Here is a 20,100-nt window from a genome sequence, read left to right as displayed (position 1 = left end):
TGTTCCTTTGTCATGTCAGAGACATGCCTACAAGTAGGCTCATGCTTACTTTTTTCTAAACGATTAATTTTCTCTATACTCACCATGTTCACGTCACAGTGGGTTTTCTATCTCTAAACAGGTCAAACTGTTGCTAACTTAGAGCCCTTACAGTTGACAGACCTTCTATCAGAAATATTCTCCAGATCATCTCAAGCCTGGGTCCTTATCACCATCCCAGTCTCAGTTCAGATGTCAGAGCCTCTCTGTGGCCTATGCTGGCAATCTTACGTAAAGTAGTAGAACCCTGTCCCAGTCGCTTCGTAATGCATCATCTTCTTGTATTGCCTTAATAGCAGTTATCACCAAATTTGTTTTTTCCTCCATTTTCTATCTTTCACTGATAGGAAAAGAAATAATGTCAACTGAGAATCAGTAAAAATCTTTTTAAAATGTAGATTCTGATTCAGAAGGTCTGAAATTTGATATTTCTAACAAGTTCCCAGGTAGACTATATTTGTCTTGGTATTTCATGCCTCCCTTTTATTTTTTGTATATTTTATTTTAGAAGATTATTATAGTTTATCTCAGTCATGGTTTAGTTGCTGAAAATAGCTAGGTTAAGCAGTGGGTTAAAACTGCTTTGGAGATTCATTTAGCCTAATCACACAAACCCCTATATATGGCCCCCAGAAATGACTTCTAGAATTTTACCTCACAAGTATACTCCAAGGAAGTGAGATAGTTACGTTACCTTCGGAAGTGGAAGTCACCACTGTAGTGGCTGGCTCCAGAATCGTACTATGTTGGTGTGATTTCCAAAATGGGAAACTTTCAACTACAGCTTCTGGTAACAGCTCAGCACCTGGCAATGGGTGGTCCATGCCCTGCTTCTCTATTCATTGACTTCATTTCCGAATCAGGACTTACACAGTTATCTTAAAGTCACGTTCAGAATCCTAGTTGCAAGGGAGTCATAAAATTTAATTCTTAGTTTTATAAGTTATGAAGTATAAAAAGGCAAAGTATGAGGGGGTCAAAATGGACAAAACAATTAAATAGTTTATATACCCTACTATCCCCATTGCAGTGCTATTTGCGTTTTAGGGGCCTAATAAACTTTTCTTTGAAACAATTTAACAATTCATCATTTTTTTTGAGACAAGGTCTGGCTCTATCGCCTGGGCTAGAGTACAATAGCATTATTATAGCTGACTACAACCTCAAACTCCTGGGTCCTGATAATCCTCCTGCCCCAGACTCCCAAGTAGCTGGGACTACAGGCTCACACTATGACACCTGGATAGTTGTTTTATTTTTGTAGAGACAGGGTTCTGCTATGTTGCTCAGGCTGGTCTCAAACTCTGGCCTCAAAGAATCCTTCCCCCTTGGCTTCCCAAAGTGCTAGGATTATAGGAGTGAGCCACTGTGTCTGGCCCTCTTATAGTTTTTATTTACAGCACTTCCATTTTTCTCCCTCAAGTTTTCATATGATTCAAATAAGAATCTAAGATGGGTTTAAAGAGGAAAAAATAATTTAATGTAAAAGAGGATGCTCTACTCTAAGTATGCCCCTTCCCACTAACAATCTAAAGGTTTTGTGTTTCAAGCTTAGAATAAATTACATTATTATAGGAAAATTTCTCATTCTCTATCCAAATATCCATCTAGCCACCCAAATCCACAGGTTTATCAACACAAACTTAATTGCCACTCTAATGAATTAGGCAAGTTCCAGAGTCTGTAGGAGCATTCCCCACAAGACTGCCCTCATGATCAATACCATCTGTAAGTTTGGGGTTTCCCCAAGGCCACCCTACTTCATATCAGCTGATTAAAATCTCAGGGATTGTTTCCATAGCTACGTCAAGTACAATAATTCACTAGAACAACTCAAGGAACTCCCAGAAGTCTACACTTACAATCCACACATTAGCAGAAACCATCAGATTTGACAAATTTTCAGTTATAAAGTAGGTTAGTTCTGAATACTTATTATATAACGTGATGACTACAGTTAATACTGTATTTTATACTTGAAATTTGCTAAGAGAGTAGTTCTCAACAGTCTTACCAAAGAGAAAATAGGTAACCATGAGGTGACAAGTATGTTAATTAGCTTTATTGTAGTAACCATTTCACATGTATATGTATATCAAAACTTACCTTCGTACAGCTTAAATATATATAACTTTTATTTCTCAATCATATTTTGAAACAGCTGAAAGAAAAACCTATCAGATGTAGTTGACAAAGATTCTTTGTTTGGGCAAAGTCTAGTCAAGCTTATGAATCTTTTTGTAGGTACATCTGTGTTCTTCCCTGTAAAATCCAGTTTTAGCAAAGAATCTTGCTAAGCCAGTTCAACAAAAACCTCCCAAGCTTGGTATTTGATCACCCTCCATATATGATTGGGATCCACATCCTCCACTATCCCCAGGTGATGCCTGATCCCCTTGGCCTGTCTTTGGAAAAAATCCTATTAGATAGGTGTGTTAGTTGGTTTTGTGCTTCTGTAAAGGAATGCCCGAGGCTGGGTAATTTATAAAGAAAAGAGGTTCATTTGGCTCATGGTTCTGCAGACTGTACAAGAAGCATAGCCCCAGAGTCTGCTTCTGGAGAGGGCTTCCAGGAGCTTCCAATTAAGGTGGAAAGTGAAGAGGTAGCAGGAGTGTCACATGGAGAGAAAAGGAGGGAGAGAGAGAGGAGAGCATGCCTACACTTTTTAAACAACCAGCTCTCACATGAAATAATACTGGGAGAGCTCACTTGTTACCAAGGGGACGGAGCAAAGCCATTCATGAGGGATCTGCCCTCATGACCTGAATGCTTCCCACTTGAATTTCATCATGAGATTTGGAGGAAACAAATATCCAAATCATATCAGTGTGTTTAATGATATTCCCTTTTACTTCTGAATTTCCTCTTGCTAATTTCTCATTCACTATTCTCCAAGATGTTCCTAGCTGTAAATTCCCACTTGTCTATGATGTGTTTGGAGTTGAGCCCAATCTCTCTCCCCCCACTGCAAAATCCCATTGTCATGGTCCCTATACTTATCTAGATGGTCCTTAATAAAGTCTTCCTTGCATGCTTTGACAAGTACCCTTGAATATATTTTTTTTTTCTTTAACATGATCTAAGAGTCTACCATGAGTAGCAAAGAACTTTTATAACTTGGGAAATTCCAAGGGTTTAGAGGATATCTTTCAGGAACGAGGACAAAGGACAGATCTCTCTTGGGTAAAGTTAATACTTTACTACACACATCTACCTTTTCTGTGAAGCCCTTCCTGACTTTCTTTTTTAAGCCTGAGGGGTGAATTTATCATACCCTTCTTTGTACTACTAAAGCATAGTATATTCTTTTATTATAGCAAACTTCTACAGAATTAACTGTTTAATAGATCAGGTCTCTTTCTCCCTTTCTAGATGAGGGGCTCCTAGTGAGTAAGAACCAGTTCATTTTGGTAGTCTCAGAACCTAAAATGGTAATTGGGCTATAATGGAATATATATATATATATATATATATATATATATATATATATATCTTTAAGATATATATATATCTTAAAAAAGAGTATAGGTTGATCCAAGTATTTTTATCAATTCCACATACATAAAAACTTCCAAAGACTAAGACAGTGTTAATGGGCAATTATGAATTATATTTTTATATATAAAAAGGACTATATGTTTTTTGCCTCCTAACCATACCAAAAAAAATCCATTTATTTTTGACTTTTAAATGTATATTTTTCATTTTATAAAATATTTTTAAGATATGAGGTTTAGGTAGGAAAACAGAAGAGAAAGTACGTGCAGCTGCTGTCCCAGTGATTCCTGGAATACATGACCAGGTCACTCTGTGAGGGAGGCCCTGAAGCTTCTGACACTGGTGTGAAGTTTCTTCCCGATGCCTCCTGAACACAGTGCCTTCCTTTCAAAGCACAACTTAACCAGGATAAGTGACTTACAGGCAATGAGTTTTGATCTAAAAATTAAGGGAGCACTTCTATAATTGTCTTTAATATAGTTGTAAAAATGAAGGTAAAAGCTTTCATTCAAGAAAACTTGCAAAAGTACTAATGCAGTAAATAGCACATTTCATGCTTCTATCAAAGCTTTTTGCCTAAATGGAAATTGACCATATAACCATGTTTTCACAGTCTGGGCTTTTAAACATGGAGTAGGAACATAGATAATAAGATTTTGCATACTGAGGCTTTATGAAAATAAAATACCTTCAGTTTAAACACCAGCCTTTCTATTAATGAGAATTTAATTACAATAAGAATATGCCAACAACTTTTGTACTTTTGTGACTATAACAAAAACAATCTCTACCTAATGTTACAAGAAAATTCAAACATAAGGACAGATATCCAAGGCAATCTAAGATAGGAGGATGCTTTAATCTGTATATAAAGATCAAGACTTACTATATAATTTATAATTAGAATTCATTCATTATGATACATTTTAAATTTTATTTCACATTTGTTTCAGTCTTTCAGTCTTAAATATGCTTTCAGTCTGAAAGATGAATAATTTTAAGTGAAATTGGTAAGAGTCAATCAAAGGACTGAATTGTGTCCTCCAAAATTCATATGTTGAAGCCCTAATTTGCAATATGACAATATTTAAAGGTACAGCTTTTATGAGGCAGTTAGGTTTATATGAGGTCATAAGCGTGGGGTACTAAGCCTATAGGATTGGAGGCCTTATAAGAGGACGATCTCTCTCTCTCTCTCTCTCTCTCTCTCTCTCTCTCTCTCTCTCCATAGACCAAGAAAAGTTCATATGAAGATAGCAAGCAAGAAGGTAGCCATTTACAAGCCCCAAAGACAACTCTCACCAGGAACTGAATTGTTAGGCACCCCAGGACTTCCCACACTTCAGAACTGTGAGAAATGTTACTGTGTTTAAGCCACCCAGTCTGTGGTGTTTCGCTTTGGCATCACAAGCTAACTAAGAGAATCAGTCATAAATATTTATAAATGCATATAACAGAGAATATTATTCATATTTAACACAAAATACTATTTATTTTCTCATTTAAAGGGGAAATAAAAGTGTATTTAAATATATATGTTATGTTATTAAACATACAATGTTTAATTATTCAATAATCCATTAATTTATTCTCATTTTGAGTTTAATTCTGACTTGGAATTATGAGTATTAATCAAAGATAAATGTATATACCATTGATCTCTGGCTTTAATAGCAGGGAATTCTTTCAGAAAATTGTAGCAAGATTGATAATTGGAATGAAACCCTTTCTTTGCCAAGCAGGTATGTTTTAGGAAAAAAATAATATAAGAAGCAGTTTTAGGGGAGAATGCATTATCTCATTTAGTTCTTATAAACAGCCTCATAAAGGAAGGATGGGTTGTCCAATGCAAGCTTGGGAATGCTTCAACTTAGTAAATGTGACCTGGTGTGAGTTACACAAACTCCATTTACCTCAACTTTCTCATCTGTTAAAGGGAATGATAAAATTAACCTGTTTTCTATCTCTATTTTAAAGAAATTAAAAGAAACTCAGAGTGCCAGCCAGCTGCTCTGAGGTAGAGCGCAGATTTAGTATTGAACCATTTTGAATCAAAGCCTCTGAATTTCCACTAAAATAATTACTAAACCTTATAGTTAGGTCATTTTTTTTTTCTATCTAAAGCCTCAACTTAAAACAAAAAATCAAACGTACACCATTACCACTTATATGCATCTGAGCAGGCTAATTTGAAAGTTTCACTCTGGAAATCCTGGAAAGGAGAAAATATTATCACGTGCGTTCAATTGAGCAATGAGAAATAGCATCTAGAATGTGTATAAAGGTAGCACAGGGAATGATCTATGGGATAGACTGGAAACATACTGGGGTGGAAGAGTAAGAAGAAAGGGGAGAGGAAGTGGAAAGATTAAAATCTCTGCCATCCAAACTTATGCTTAAAATTTAATGAGTTGGTACAGGTAAATTGTTTAAGAATCATGCATGACACATATTAATGATAATATAAATGTTAATTTAAAAATAAATGTTGGGAAATCAAGGTCAAATTAGTTTTTACTATTGTTATGGGGAAAATGTTTATTTTATTAAAAGAGCATGGGTTGATTGTATCCCCCAAATGATATGTTAAATTCCCAAACTTCAGTGCCTGTGAACGTGACCATATCTAGAAGTATAATCTTTGAAAATTTAATTGAGTTAAAATGAGGTCATTAGGGTTGTCCATAATCTAGTATAACTGATGGTCTTACAAGGAAAGGTAAATTTGGACACAGAGATACAAGGGAGAACAACATAGAGAGATTAGAGTGATACATCTACAAGTCCAGGAGTGAGGGATTCTTGCCTGCCAGGAGAAGGTAGGGCAGAGGGATGAATGGATTCTCCCTCAGTGCTCTTAGCAAAAAACAACACTTAATTTTCCATGGATTCTGGCCTCCAGAACCATGAAAGAATAACTTCTGTTGTTTTAAGCCACCCAGTTTGGGCTACTTTGTTATGGCAGACCTAGGAAACTAATACAAAGAACCCACATTAATCACTGAGTTCTGAGATGACTAATACTTCCTATTCTAAATGAATCATTGATATGATTAATGCATCTTATAAATTTAAAAATATTAGAAAGTTCTGGATAAAGATATATTAGTTGCAAAAAGCAATAAAGAGAACTGTACTAAGTGGGAAATTTTACTTTTATTGTCAGTGGAACAGTCAACAAAAAGTTCAATTTTTTTTTGTCAATGAAGAACATTTCATTTGCTGTAATTGATTATTGTATATGGACTGTTTCAAAATTAATGTATTTCTGTTTTGAATTAGAGCAAAGATTTTGAATTCTGACTCTCTTTCTTATACTAGAAATTCAAGGCATTGCTAAAGATAATGAATACTGTTAATATTACGTTAAGCACAGAGCAACCTGATATATATTTGGGAAGTGTATACATGTACATACACTTCTTGAAAGTAGAGGGCATCTTGAAAATAGAGAATACTGTAAGGTATTTGATCAGGGTACTTTTAGGACCTTAAACAAGTTAATCTGCTTGTTCTTCAGTTTTCTTTTCTGTTAAAGATGTTGGTTAAAAAGAGAACCTACATCATATGATTGCAGCAAGGATATAAAGTGATTAAAGCACACTTGGCATGCATTAGCCATCATTATCATTGTCATCATCATCATCATCACCTAATTGATTATACGATGTAAAGACCTTTCCATCCTATGACTGAAATTCTCTGAGATGTATCTATTCCTGACTGGTGGGTTAATAGGAAATCAGTGTTCATTTTCGATCCCTGGACAAGTAAAGTGTAACACTTTGAGAAAAAGAAATTTGTTTCTATCATTAATAAGCAGGCAGCTCTGTGTTGATGGCTCATTCATGAATTCATTTATTTCAAAAATATTTTTTAAGCTTCTAGCTACATGTTAGATATATTCTAGACTGGAAATAAATTTGTGATTGTAATATAAATATTCTTACTTTTAAGGATTATATTTATTCACCCACTCTCAGTATTGTGTGTGTGATGTTGGTTTCCTGTGATTAAAAACTCTACGTGGGGCAAATGAGACAAGCAAAATAAATGGTTCCTTGCAACCCATAAATAGATGCAAAAACTTCAGCAACATGATAAACTCCCATAAAAAGCATATGGGAGAATCATAAAATTCATGTCAATGCACTGAAAATCATCTTGTTCAATTTCCTAATTATACATGCCAGAAATTGAAGCCCAGAAAAAATATTGCACAGCGGCCTGGTCTCCAACCTAGTCAATGTCAAAACTGAGACTAGCACCAGTTTTCACGAATATCTCACTGAGATTTTAGTCTTTAATATAGGCAATGCCATCATCATCCTTATTTACGGCAGTGGGCGAGCCACTCCAATGCCTGGTATTTCCTGTTAGACTAAAATTGCCAAATGTAAGACCTTGATCTGATGCTAGACAGGCTATGCAGTCAACACTCCAGAGAGTGTGATGCTAAAACAGTGATTCTAATTCAGTAAGTGTGTGGAGCCATGTTTATAAACTGCTACAAAAGAGGCTTTAACATCATCGTGAGTACAACTTCATAGCAAAAGCTCATTCCAGTGAAGGATCTTATTATGCAAAGATTCTTCCTAATGGCTCAACTGTAAGTTTTGAGTACTAAAAGACAGCAGAAACCAATGACCCATCAGTTATTAGAATTTTTCCTAATATAGAAGATAGAATGTTGTTAATGTTTCTTTAGAAGCTTTCTTCCGACGAATGATAGGAATGGAAAACAAAGTGGAAAATTTATAACACTGGCCTACTGAGCTATCCAGGAAAGAATAGTGTCTGGTTTTTGTTAAATGATAATCCAAGTTTTTGGTACCACTGACATGTTATTATATATTTTACAGAAACATTGAAATGAGATATGCTAGCATATATGTGTAAGGCCTCTACAACTAATAAATATTTTAAACATAAAATGTGCAATGACCAATCCAAAATCTGAGGAGTTAAAATTAAAATCCTATTAAACACACTAATATTTAGTTCAAAAATTTATGTGTGTGTAAAATTAAATGGTGTATAGACTATATCACGTCATTAGCATCAACTCATTTCTATGAAAGTAAAAGCAGTTTGAGTACATTTCTATTAACAGTAAGTTCTTGTGTATATATAGTCATATTTAAAGTAGATACATTTTTTATTATACATAGGATTATAATGTGGTATTCTAGGATATTTTAAAATATGATTATAAATAACATAAAAGCCTTCTACTAAAAGATTCATGCCACTGGCATGTTGCCTAAAGAAAAGTTTTCCTAAGAAGCACCCAAACATTTTTTAGAAGTTACATTGTTTGGAAATACTACCATAATTAATATCAAGAATACAGTGACTTCTGTTAAACAAAAAAGTTTTGCACATAAAGCAAAAATTGGCAAGTATGAACCATTTTGCTGGGATTGCAAAAAGTTGTAATAAATCATTTTACATGGGTATAGTATGCTCATTTTCACCATAAGTAACAGTCTCCACCTGCAAAACTTCTTCCAATGAATTACACCTGAGTGCTCATTAGTGCAGTAAGGATCCCAAAGGAAAATCAGACAAGCTGACTTTCAGCTCTGTGAATCAGAGTACCTGAAGGGAGTAAGATGAACGAGGTGCCTTCACTTTTAGTCTTATTAAACAATAGATGTAGAACCAAGTTGGAAGAGCACATAAACTTTTCTCCCCACAGGTTATGGAGTAAAATAGGTAATGATTATAGTACTGGAGAAAACAAAAGCTAAAACAATAAAAAAACAAAAACACAATAATAAAGCTCATTGGTTAGAAGTACTTTCTAAAAAAGTGGATAGGAATCTCAAAGCCACAAATTTAATAAATAGCTTCAGGAACTTTTGTGCTGATCGCAGGTCTTATTTTCTGAATATGTGGACCTCATAGTGTTTCTTTTTAGCTTTCCATTTGAACCTATGCATCTTGATCACATTATAGAAAAATGCATTGCCTTGCTTTACTCAAATATATCAAAATTACCTAGAATCAAATATATGCCCATGATGACTGCAGAACATGATGTTATTCTGGTTAATAATCCCATATCAGGTTATCTAAAAAACAAAAATTACTACTTAGAAAATTTTATAAATATTGGAAAAATGATGATAGATAATTAAAAGCAGAAGGGATCATGAGCATATTTACTCTCACTCAAACATGATTAGCTACACAAAATGAAACTATATGTGTACACCAAATGAATATATTATGAGATCCTACTTTGACATAATTACGTGCTTCCAAAAATCTCTTTCTCTGTATGTATATACACATACACATATATATTTTTAAAAAGCGGAAGGTACAGAAGTTTAAAAAATTCAGGTTTATTTATTAGAAAAGAGTTTCCATTCACAATGAGGTAAAATTATGTAAAAATTTCTAATTATATTTTAGATTTCAAATGCAAACTCTAATGTTATCATTTTAACATTTCACACATAGACTTGGATATGATTCTTTTCCTTTGTATTCTAACAGTTGATAGACTAGGCTCAGTTAGAGTCTTAATTTTAGGGTTTACATTTTTACAAGGTTTATCATTCCTAGTAATTTCCAACTTTAAAATACAATAAATATATAGATATCATATTTAGAAGCAAGAGAAACAATGATAAAAGAGGTATGAAGAATTAGGAAAAAATTTTCTTTATTTACATAATAAATTTAAAGTGTGGCCACATTCAAGTCTTTTTTTTTTTTTTTTTTATTCACAGCTCTACAAAGTTATGGCTCCTTATGGGCCCTTGTGTGATCTTCTTGATACATCTCTGAGTCACAAGATGTAGGTAGTAGCTCCAATCGACACATCCTTTTAGGAAAAACAAAACAAAACAAAACTAAGTCCAAATAAAAAAAGTGCCTGCATTTCATATCCATTTGTAAGAATGTAAACTGTCTTTCTCATAAATCCTTCAGAAGATTTCTCATCACATTTCATAGATATAGCCGAGTCACGTGACCATGATAAAACTACTATTTGTCATAGGGAATGAGAAGACCATACTAGCTTCTATCAGACAAGATTCACACATGGCTAGGTGCCTCAGTTCTCCTGGGAGACATGGCTCTTCCCATGGCTCTTCTATTCTGAGAAGAGTGAGCCTGTGATATTCAGATCTATGTTGCTGGCATTAAGTTCATTTTTCAATGAAATTTTTATGAGGAAACAAAGACAAAATACACTAAAACTTTAAGAAATTATGTAAATAATCACGGACCAAGAAGGTAACCTTGTGAAATTGCAATGTTGATACAGACAATGTCACCTAATTTTAGTTTGAAATTTGTTATAGTTGCTGTATACAAGTTCGAATTTAATTATAGCAGTGAGTAGAGAGCAAAGTTTAAAAGTGTGTATTGCATAAATTTCAATTAGAAAAAAAAAATCTACCGTACTACTAGCCATTTTGTGCTAAAGTTTTCTGTTATGTTATTCAAATATACTTTTAAAATAAAAGTAGTCCTCAGGTCAGACGTTCAACCCGTGGTGTTTTTATTACCTGAAGCCAATTTTTATAAGTAATTTTAATATCGATGTTCAAGGGATGATATATATGCTGCATCTATTCCTGTAGCCTTCCAATTTGCTCTTTACCTATAGCCTCTCATTCACCAAACAAATATGCATTGACAGATTACTGTAGGTGAGGCAAATAGTGGTGCTACAGATGTGGCCCTGCCCTTACAGTGCTTAGAGTCTATCAGGAGAGACAAGTATACAATCTGCATAGAACACACTATGGGGAGGTCTGCCACAGGGAATGCAGAGTGTACCATGGGAACAATGGTGGGAAGCCACTTATCTAGTATGTTGAGCATCAAGGAACGGTTCACAGAGGGAATATTATTATTGAAATCTTAAGATTGAGTTGCTGCTGGGTTAATGGGGAACATGAAGAACATTGCAAACAGATAGGTTAACACAAGCAATGTTCCAGAAGCACAAAAGAACATTGCTCTTTTTAATGAAATTTGATGCGACCAGAGGGCAAGGTTTGGAAGTTAAGATGAGAAAATATGTCTCGAGATACATTCTGCACTCAGATACCTGCGGGGCTTGTAAAGCTCCTCAGAGAATTTGGACTTCATACTAAGGACAATGAAACATCATTTAATGGTTTTTAATGGCATTAAAAATTCACATTATACAAATTAGTCTGCATGGGGGCAGGGTTGGGTGTGCAACTCTGGAGGCAAAGTTGGGAGGCTGTTTTAACAGCCCAGGGGAGACATAATAGTAGTCTGAGTAATGCTCTTGGTAGGGGATTTTGGAAGGGAATATATTGAAGGATATTTTAGGTGCTAGCGTCCAAAAATGTATAGGCTATGTAGACAAAGGTGGTGGAGAAAAATGAAGAGTTAAATCTGACTTTGAGTTTCCTGGTTTGAGTTGTTGTTTGGAAATTGGTGTTAATTATTATGGCATGGAATTCACAAGAAGATTAATTTGAGCATATGTTTTCATTTTAGCATGTTGAGTTTGTGGTACTTTGGTAATTTCAAAATATAGATTTCCTTAACTTAGATGTAAGGATCCAGAGCCCAGGAGAGAGTTTAGAACTGAAGACTCATTTGTAAATCATCTGATGTGAATATAATTTGAATTTAAAGGATTAGATGATATTTTCCTGGGAAAGGTGTGGTGTAAGTAAGACTACAGAAGAGAAAAGGGCACAAAATAAAACTCTAAGGAACACCAAATATCCACCTACTGAAGCAAACAAAAAGAGACCTTTGCCTACTATATTAGTTTCCTATTGCTGCTATTTAAAAAAAGAGGTCACAAACTTTGTAACATAAAGCAAAAAAGTGTTCTCTTACAGTTCTGAAGGCCAAATGTCTGAATTCAGTGTTGCGGAACCAAAGTATGCATTTTGGAGTGTCAGGCGCCCTCTGGCGGCTCTGGCGGAGATTCCACTCTATGTCTCTTCTAGCTTCTGGGAGCCAGCATCCCTTTATATGTGGATGCATCACTCCAATCTTTGCCTCCCTAGTCATGTGGCCTTTTTGTCTTCTGCATCATCACATCCCCCTCGTATGAAAGTTACATGTGATAGCTTTAAATGTCCACCCAGAAAACCCAGGGTAATATTTCTAGTTCAAGATCCTTAACTTAATAACGTGTGCAGTCCTTGTGGCTACGTAACGTTAACATTCACAAGTCCAGGATTTAGGATGTGGATTAATTTGAGGGGCCATTACTCAGCCTACCAAACCTATTAAGAAGAAAATGACACTTTCTCTGCCCATATGGAGCTCATAAGATGTATTAAGATAAGAATAAAATTAATTCATGACAGTGTCAAAAGTTACACAAAATAAGTTCTATAGGAATTCCAAGATGTAAGAATCATATTTGATCTGAGATTTCTTAAAAAGGAAAAGAAGAAATATTATAAGAAATTACATTGCACAACATATATAAGCATACGAATTACATTAAACAAAACACTTGGAATTAGTATTCTAAGGTAATATTTGTAGCACCAAGTAAGAATTTCACCTAAAAGTATAAAAAATTATTTCAACTACATATCTCACATGCTCTTGAAAACAGATTTTTCCTCTCAAATTATCTTTGTCCACATTTCCAAGATATGAAACAAACAGAAAATTGTTAGTTTATAGAAAGCACAAAAATAATCTTTTTAAAAGTTCTCCCTATATATACAAAGGTTAGAACTTTCTATAAAAACGACTAGAAGACAAAATGGTAGAATGATATGTTTTGATACAACAGCTGTCAACATCTACTTATTGCATGTGCTACAAAATATATATTGATTATTCACAGATTGAGAATTGTTTTAAATAGCTATATTTGGGGTTCAACCAACCAATATATATATTTTGAGAACCTATATTGTCCAAAGATTAAGCTTCACAATAGGAAGCATTTCAGGAACATTGGTCCCTATCCTCACAGAGCCTATCGCATTTTTGAAAACAAGTCACACCTAACATACACACTTAGCATGTTGTGCAGTAATACATTTTTCCTCATTCAAATCTCAATATACATCAGAAATAGAAGAATTTTTCAATTCATTTTAGAGATGGAAAATCTTAGCTTCAGAAATGTTAAATGGAGGAGAAAGAAGAAACTCAAACCCATGTTCCATGGTTACTCTTCTGGGACTTGCTGCAATACAGTCTGCTTTTGTCAAGCAGTACAGAACATAAATAATATTACAATAAAGAGCAAGAGGCAATTACTACAGCAGGCTTTGGTATTCATGAAAAGCTTACTGAAAGAAGTGGGAATCTTAAACCAGGCAGCAGGAAAACACATATTGATTACATAGGACAAGGAAAAAAAAAAAGAATGGAGGAGAAGGAAAGATTTTAGATTTGAGAAATTGGGTGAAAAACACTTAAAAAAGCATCAGCATGCAACCTACAGAAAACATACAAACAAAAAGTATTGATAACCACTCTAAGTACAGAATGCACAGTGTGGTAGTAAATTCTCCAGGGAAAATAAGCTTAGTGTAGTTGCTAAAAGGAAAGATATTCTTTTTCTACTTTTCACTTTTCTATTGAATGATAATCAATTAGTATTCCCAAAGCATAGTATGTACACAATGGTATGTAATTGAGGTAATTAAGCATTGAGGTTAAAGAAAAAATAGAGGCAGGGCGTGGTGACTCACGCCAGTAATCCTTGCTCTCTGGGAGGCCAAGGCAGGCGGATTGCTCGAGGTCAGGAGTTCGAAACCAGCCTGAGCAAGAGCGAGACCCTGTCTCTACGATAGATAGAAAGAAATTAATTGGCCAACTAATATATATAGAAAAAATTAGCCGGGCACGGTGGCACATGCCTGTAGTCCCAGCTACTCAGGAGCCTGAGGCAGAAGGATTGCTTGAGTCCAGGAGATTGGGGGTGCTGTGAACTAGACTGGTGCTACCGCACTCACTCTAGCCTAGGCAACAAAGTAAGACTCTGTCTCAAAAAAAAAAAAAAAAAAAAAAATAGAAATAACAGATTGAGAGTGATCTTATTATTCCTTGAAATTAAATGTCCTCAATTTTGTGAGAAATGTAGCAATAGTAGTAGAAAAACATATATTATTAACTGGACTTTCATTTGGATTCTAGGAAAAGCTCTGACTTGAAAGACCCTATGAACTTACGGTTATTGAATAGCATCTCTGCTATAGCTTGTTTCACTGTTTTTAGTTCCACTAGAACATGTAAAGACAGAGACATTATTGGGATCTCATCAAAATGATATGCCTTTCCTGCGAAACTTTATCTCAGCTGAACTTGTGCTTTTTAAATTCTTTCCCTGTTGCTCTAGACTTTGTAATGAACACTCAATAAAGTATTGAAGAATTGAATGGTGATTGCCAAATACATCATATCAAAATGTGTTTTTAAAATGTTGGACAATTATGATTTTAATTTACTTTTGAAAACTCTTATAAATGTAATGATCTTTCAAAGAATGTATTTAGTATCTGTGAAAAAAAAAAGATAAAGAATTGATCTGAGATAGAGATGCTCAGATGAAGGGAAAGTAGCAAATAGCTTGTTATTCCTGGTCCCTTGAGTACTGAGAGGCTAAGAATTCAGGGAAATAGGAACACAAGTAAGAAAAAATAGGGAGGGGGAAGTGAGAATGTATAAAGAATGAATTTTCCCTGGAAGCCAAAGAGTAGAACTCATAGTGCTGTTATATCTCCCTCCTTTACTACATTTAGGACTTTTTTTCTGGAGCCTCCTGGGCTTTCCCTACCTGCACTGATGTTTTCCCCATTAAAATTCTCAATCTGTTCAAGCTGTGGGGTGAAGGAGAGAGTGTGATTAGTCTACTGCTTAAAGGGAAATTAAATCTGCAGTGGCTTCAAGAAAAAAAAGAAAAAAACTAACCAAACCCTCTTCTATCACAAGTGAGAATAATACAAGGAACATAAGTCAGTATTAGATTGCTCTGAGCACAAACATCATTCCACTAAAAGCTTCTTTTAAAAACAACCATAAAAGAGCTTTCACTAGTCAATGTTACATTCTTTGGGAGTCAGGAATTGAAAGAATTTGTACTACTACTTATTATAACCAAAGAAACTAAATGTAAAATGACTTCTAAATAATCACATAGTTTAATCCCTTTTTTAAACAGATAATGGTCATGCATCCTAGGAAGATTAAGCATAAGAACTCTGACCTCTCAGTTGGCAGTGTAGTATTCTTTACTACACTGGAAACCATCATTTGTGATATCTTATTTGTACCATGTCTTAGTCAGTTCAGGCTGCTATAAAACAGTACCATCGATTGGGTGGCTTATAAACAACAGAAATATATTTCTTACCATTCTGGAGCCTGGAAGTCTGAGGACAAGTTGCCAGAATTATTAGGTTCTGGTAGAACCTTCTTTGGTGTTGCAGACTACTGACTTGTCCCTGGATACTCACAAGATGAAGGAGGGCTGGGGAGCTATCTGGGGTCTCTTTTATGAGGGCACTAATCCTATTCCCAAAGGCTCCACTCTCCTGACCTAATTGCCCCACAAAGAACACACTCCCCAAATGCTATTACATTGGGTATTAGCATTCTAATGTATCAATTTTGGGGAGACACAAACATTCACATGATAACAGACTACTTCTCTGTCTAGATATTAATAATTTCTGACTATGAGGTATACAATTGTTGTATCAAGGCAATGCTCATAGTCCATGTAAACATAGGCAACATTACTTATCTCCAGTAGATTTTTAGTAGTATGTGTTGTCAGACCTACAAAATATTTGAGTAAGAACAGAAATCCATAATTTTAAAGACTATTTCAAATACGAATGCCTTGTGTTTGTGGAAACAAAATCTTTAGAAGAAATTTAAAACTTACATTTTGAATTTGCAACTTCTGACTTCATTACTTTCTTTGGTGTTCTAGGTGACATGATTTGACATGGAGAGATTGTTACTTTGAGGGAGCAAAGCATAAGCAGTGAAATTTTAAAAGAAAAGTGTTAATCCATCACACACACACACACACGCACGTGCGCACGCACAGACACATGCACACCCACACACACACACACACACACATACACACACAGAGAGAAAGAGAGAGAGAGAGAGAGAGAGAGAGATATTATGATTCTGATGGTTCCAGGAGGGAAATCTAACCCATTATTTCCAGGAGTCTCTGGAATGGAGCAGGATGTCTGAGAGGGATGCCTGTGTGTTAAATTTAGGAAGGTCCAACCATAAGTTTTAGGGCTACCTTGTGAAAAATCCATGAATAAGAACTAAAGCCACAGAATAGCATGTTTTCAAGGGAGGATACAGACTTGATAAATAAGTGTAGAGAATTGATCAGTGTTGGCAAACATCAAAGGATGCTCTATAAATTTTCTAGTGTCCCAAGTTACTTATGGTGCCCTGAATAGAATGGAGGATACCACCAAACAGGACTGAGAAAAATCTGCTTGTCACAATTATGAATGTGATATTTAATTTGTAACAAAATATGAAGTGATGTCTAATGATCCACACTGTATTAGTTTGACAAGGTTGCCATTACAAAATATCAAAGACTGAATGCCTTAAAAAACAAACAAAAAAATTTCTCACAGTTCTGTAGTCTGGGAGTCCAAGATTATGATGCAAACGGGGTTGGCTTTTGTTAAGGCCTCTGTCTTTGCCTTGCAGATGGCTACCGTCTCACTGTGTCCTGTCATGGCCTCTTATCTGTGTGCACACAGTCCTTGTATCTCTTCCTCTTCTTACAAGGTCACAAGTTCTACTAGATTAGAGTTTACCTCTCCGAACTCATTTAACTTGAATTGTCTTCTTAAAGGCCGTACTTCCAAATACAGTCACACTGGTGTTTGGGCTTCAACCCTGTGAATTTCGGGGAGGTGCAAATTAGTTCATAACATCCATTATAATGTGAATGAATGTGTTTATCTGGTCTATATCCAAAGCATTTCAGAAATAATAGTAATATAATAAAAGAAAAGGTATAAATTGAAAACAAAGAAGAATACTATGGAGGTGACATTGGACAAGAAATGCCAACAAAATTGTAAAAAAATATAAAATAGGCAGATGCGTGATAATAGACATAAAAGAGCAAAAAATGGATCAAGTCCAACTGCTTGTAAGTCAGGAGGTAACAAGAAGCAAGATAATTTGCTATGGAAGCATCAGAAGTTTCTGGAATAGGAGGCACCAGTAGCTCTGAAGGTGGAAGAGATAAAGAAAAGGAGGCTAAATAGAGTAGGAGTAATTGACAGTGTATCATTTAATTCAAACTTTCAAAATATGATTCTGACCTCATGATGTTAGTGTACCTACCCCTCTTCTGACAAAGTGGGGGACAATTTAATCTCTGGTTAACTTAAACTACAGACACTTCAGGCATGGGGACACCTGGCACTACCAAGAGTGACAATAATGCATGAGAATGAAAACATGAGGGCTGCCTTCTGAATAATGGGATCCCCCATACCCTTTCCCCTTCTCATATCTCAGACACACAGAATTACATCCAAGATAAGGAATTAGAGAAATGCATCCTGGAGAAATTGACCTGAGAAAAATGTCTAAAATATAAAGTAATGTGTGCTTCCTCCAATAAAATGACTGAAGCATTGCATAAAAAGAAAAGAAAGAAAATATTGTCATAGAGCATCTGTTCAGATTTTGGGTATTCCCTGATTAGATGTGAATTGATGACCAGGCTATAGAGGGCAATTTATAGCCCAGTTTCTTCAGCACTTATGATGTTTCCTTCCTAGTGAAGGATTTCACTAGAAAAACACTACTCAGCACTGTTTTCCTTATCTCTTTTCAGGATTATGATGTGCCATCTATAAGCAGTGGGTTGAGAAGCAAAATGGTCAATGAAAAGGTTTTACTTTTTCTTATGAGAGATGATATGCATTATTCTCTGGTATTTCAGCCTCGGTGGAGGCAAGATTAGATATTTTTAGGTATTGATGTAGAGAATTATATCTACCTTTTTTTTTAATTGCAAAGCTACTGATTTTCATGTATGTTACAGAATTGTATGGGATATTAGTGTTAAGCCTGATAATCAGCCCTTAGGTTAGCTTGAAAGTTAATTATATGTTTCCCAACAGGTAATTTTCTTCAACCCAGGTCATTCTATCACAAAAGGAGATAGCAGAAATAGCCACTGAGGCACACTTGTGGAAATGCCTTCTCAGAGTAGAGTGTAAATCCTATGCTACTAAACCATTCTCACCAAAGGAAAAAAAAAAAGCATCACTAGAATGACAAAAATATGGATCTCATAGGGAAAATGGACAATGAGCTTTGAAGAGCCCATATAACAGTTGTAGTAAGACATGGGGCTTTGTGTTGCAATCAATAATAGATTGTAAACTTAGCAAAAGTGCATCAACAACTCAAATATCACCCTCTGACACTGAAGACGGTTTTTATAGGTAGGTTCCCCACCACACACCATGCTTCCTCACCTTCCTGCAATCATGTAATAAATACAAAATGCCCTTAATAATCTCTTAATGAGACAGTTCCACAACTGTGTTAAAGTCTAAAGCCACAGAGTGTAGGCAACTGACACACATCAATTGGTATCTGCTGAAGCTGAAACCAATTTTTCTTGTCTGTCTTCCTACACTCAGATGTGACTGAATAGTTGCTTCACATTTTAGTGACTATAAGTTTTGAGTTCTGGGGAAAATTTTCCCTGGGATATTGCTTCAAGAATAAGGAATTCATTTGTTTTCTAAATGGCCTGTGCATAAGGCCAGTGTTAACAGCATCGTGTGATCTATTTATTGTTTCTACCATTTTAAAGTAAGTTGTGAGAGGCCATGCTTTGTTTCAGCACAATACCGGCTTTCCTGAATAAATATATCCTTTTCGGTTAAAGGTCGTCCAAATTGGAGAACCTAGAGGAAGCCCATTGCCACCTGAGGGCTTGAGTGTCTTCTAAATAAAATTCAGTAGAAATAAAGTGGTTAGGAAGATTGACATTTTTACTTATTTTCATTGAAATTCAACTCTTAAACATGAGGTAGTACAATTTAGGGTTTAATTTAAGAGAAATTCATTTTTGTACTTTATAGGATAATTTAATTTTCAAATTTTAATTTGTTTCTGTGTATTTCACAATGAGAGTAGACAACATTCAAGTTTAAAGAACTTCTATAATGCTGCTTTCATCTCATTGCCTAACCTCTGACAGGCTATGTTGGATAGCACAGTTGGATATAATCTACATTGCATAGTAGAGTGAATTTTCAGAGTTAGGTATGGAGTTTTTTTTAAGTTTATTTATTTAATGTATAATTTTGATCTATATCACAGGATTTTGAAGGCAGAATCTATACTTCAAATCAATATCCTGGGTGACCACCCAAAGAAAATTTGTGACAGAAGTAGATAAGTCATGAAGCTTCTGGAATTTAAGCTTCAAGGCACCACACTTGCGTGGTCCCATTCCAAGGCCTTGGCAGGGGCCCACCAATGTGCTCACATGGATATATATTGCAGCAAAATTTTCAGCATTAAATATATCACTTTCATCTG

At 35.1% G+C, this 20,100-nt stretch overlaps 1 long non-coding RNA gene across 1 annotated transcript in view; it reads left to right on the top strand.

Annotated features, from left to right (window-relative positions):
- Positions 1-4,725: 4,725 nt before the first annotated feature.
- The window catches only part of LOC142869992 (uncharacterized), an 88,035-nt gene continuing 72,660 nt past the window's right edge, over positions 4,726-20,100 (top strand). Inside the window, exons 1-2 of the long non-coding RNA XR_012918518.1 lie at positions 4,726-4,805; positions 18,374-18,430. This is a non-coding gene — a long non-coding RNA (uncharacterized LOC142869992). The remainder of the gene's footprint in view (positions 4,806-18,373; positions 18,431-20,100) is intronic.

This window comes from Microcebus murinus, chromosome 3 (assembly GCF_040939455.1).
Source record: "Microcebus murinus isolate Inina chromosome 3, M.murinus_Inina_mat1.0, whole genome shotgun sequence".
In the NCBI taxonomy this organism is placed as follows: domain Eukaryota; kingdom Metazoa; phylum Chordata; class Mammalia; order Primates; family Cheirogaleidae; genus Microcebus; species Microcebus murinus.
The sequence above is the reverse complement of the archived record's forward strand: the minus strand, read 5'-3'. Positions and strand labels throughout refer to the sequence as shown.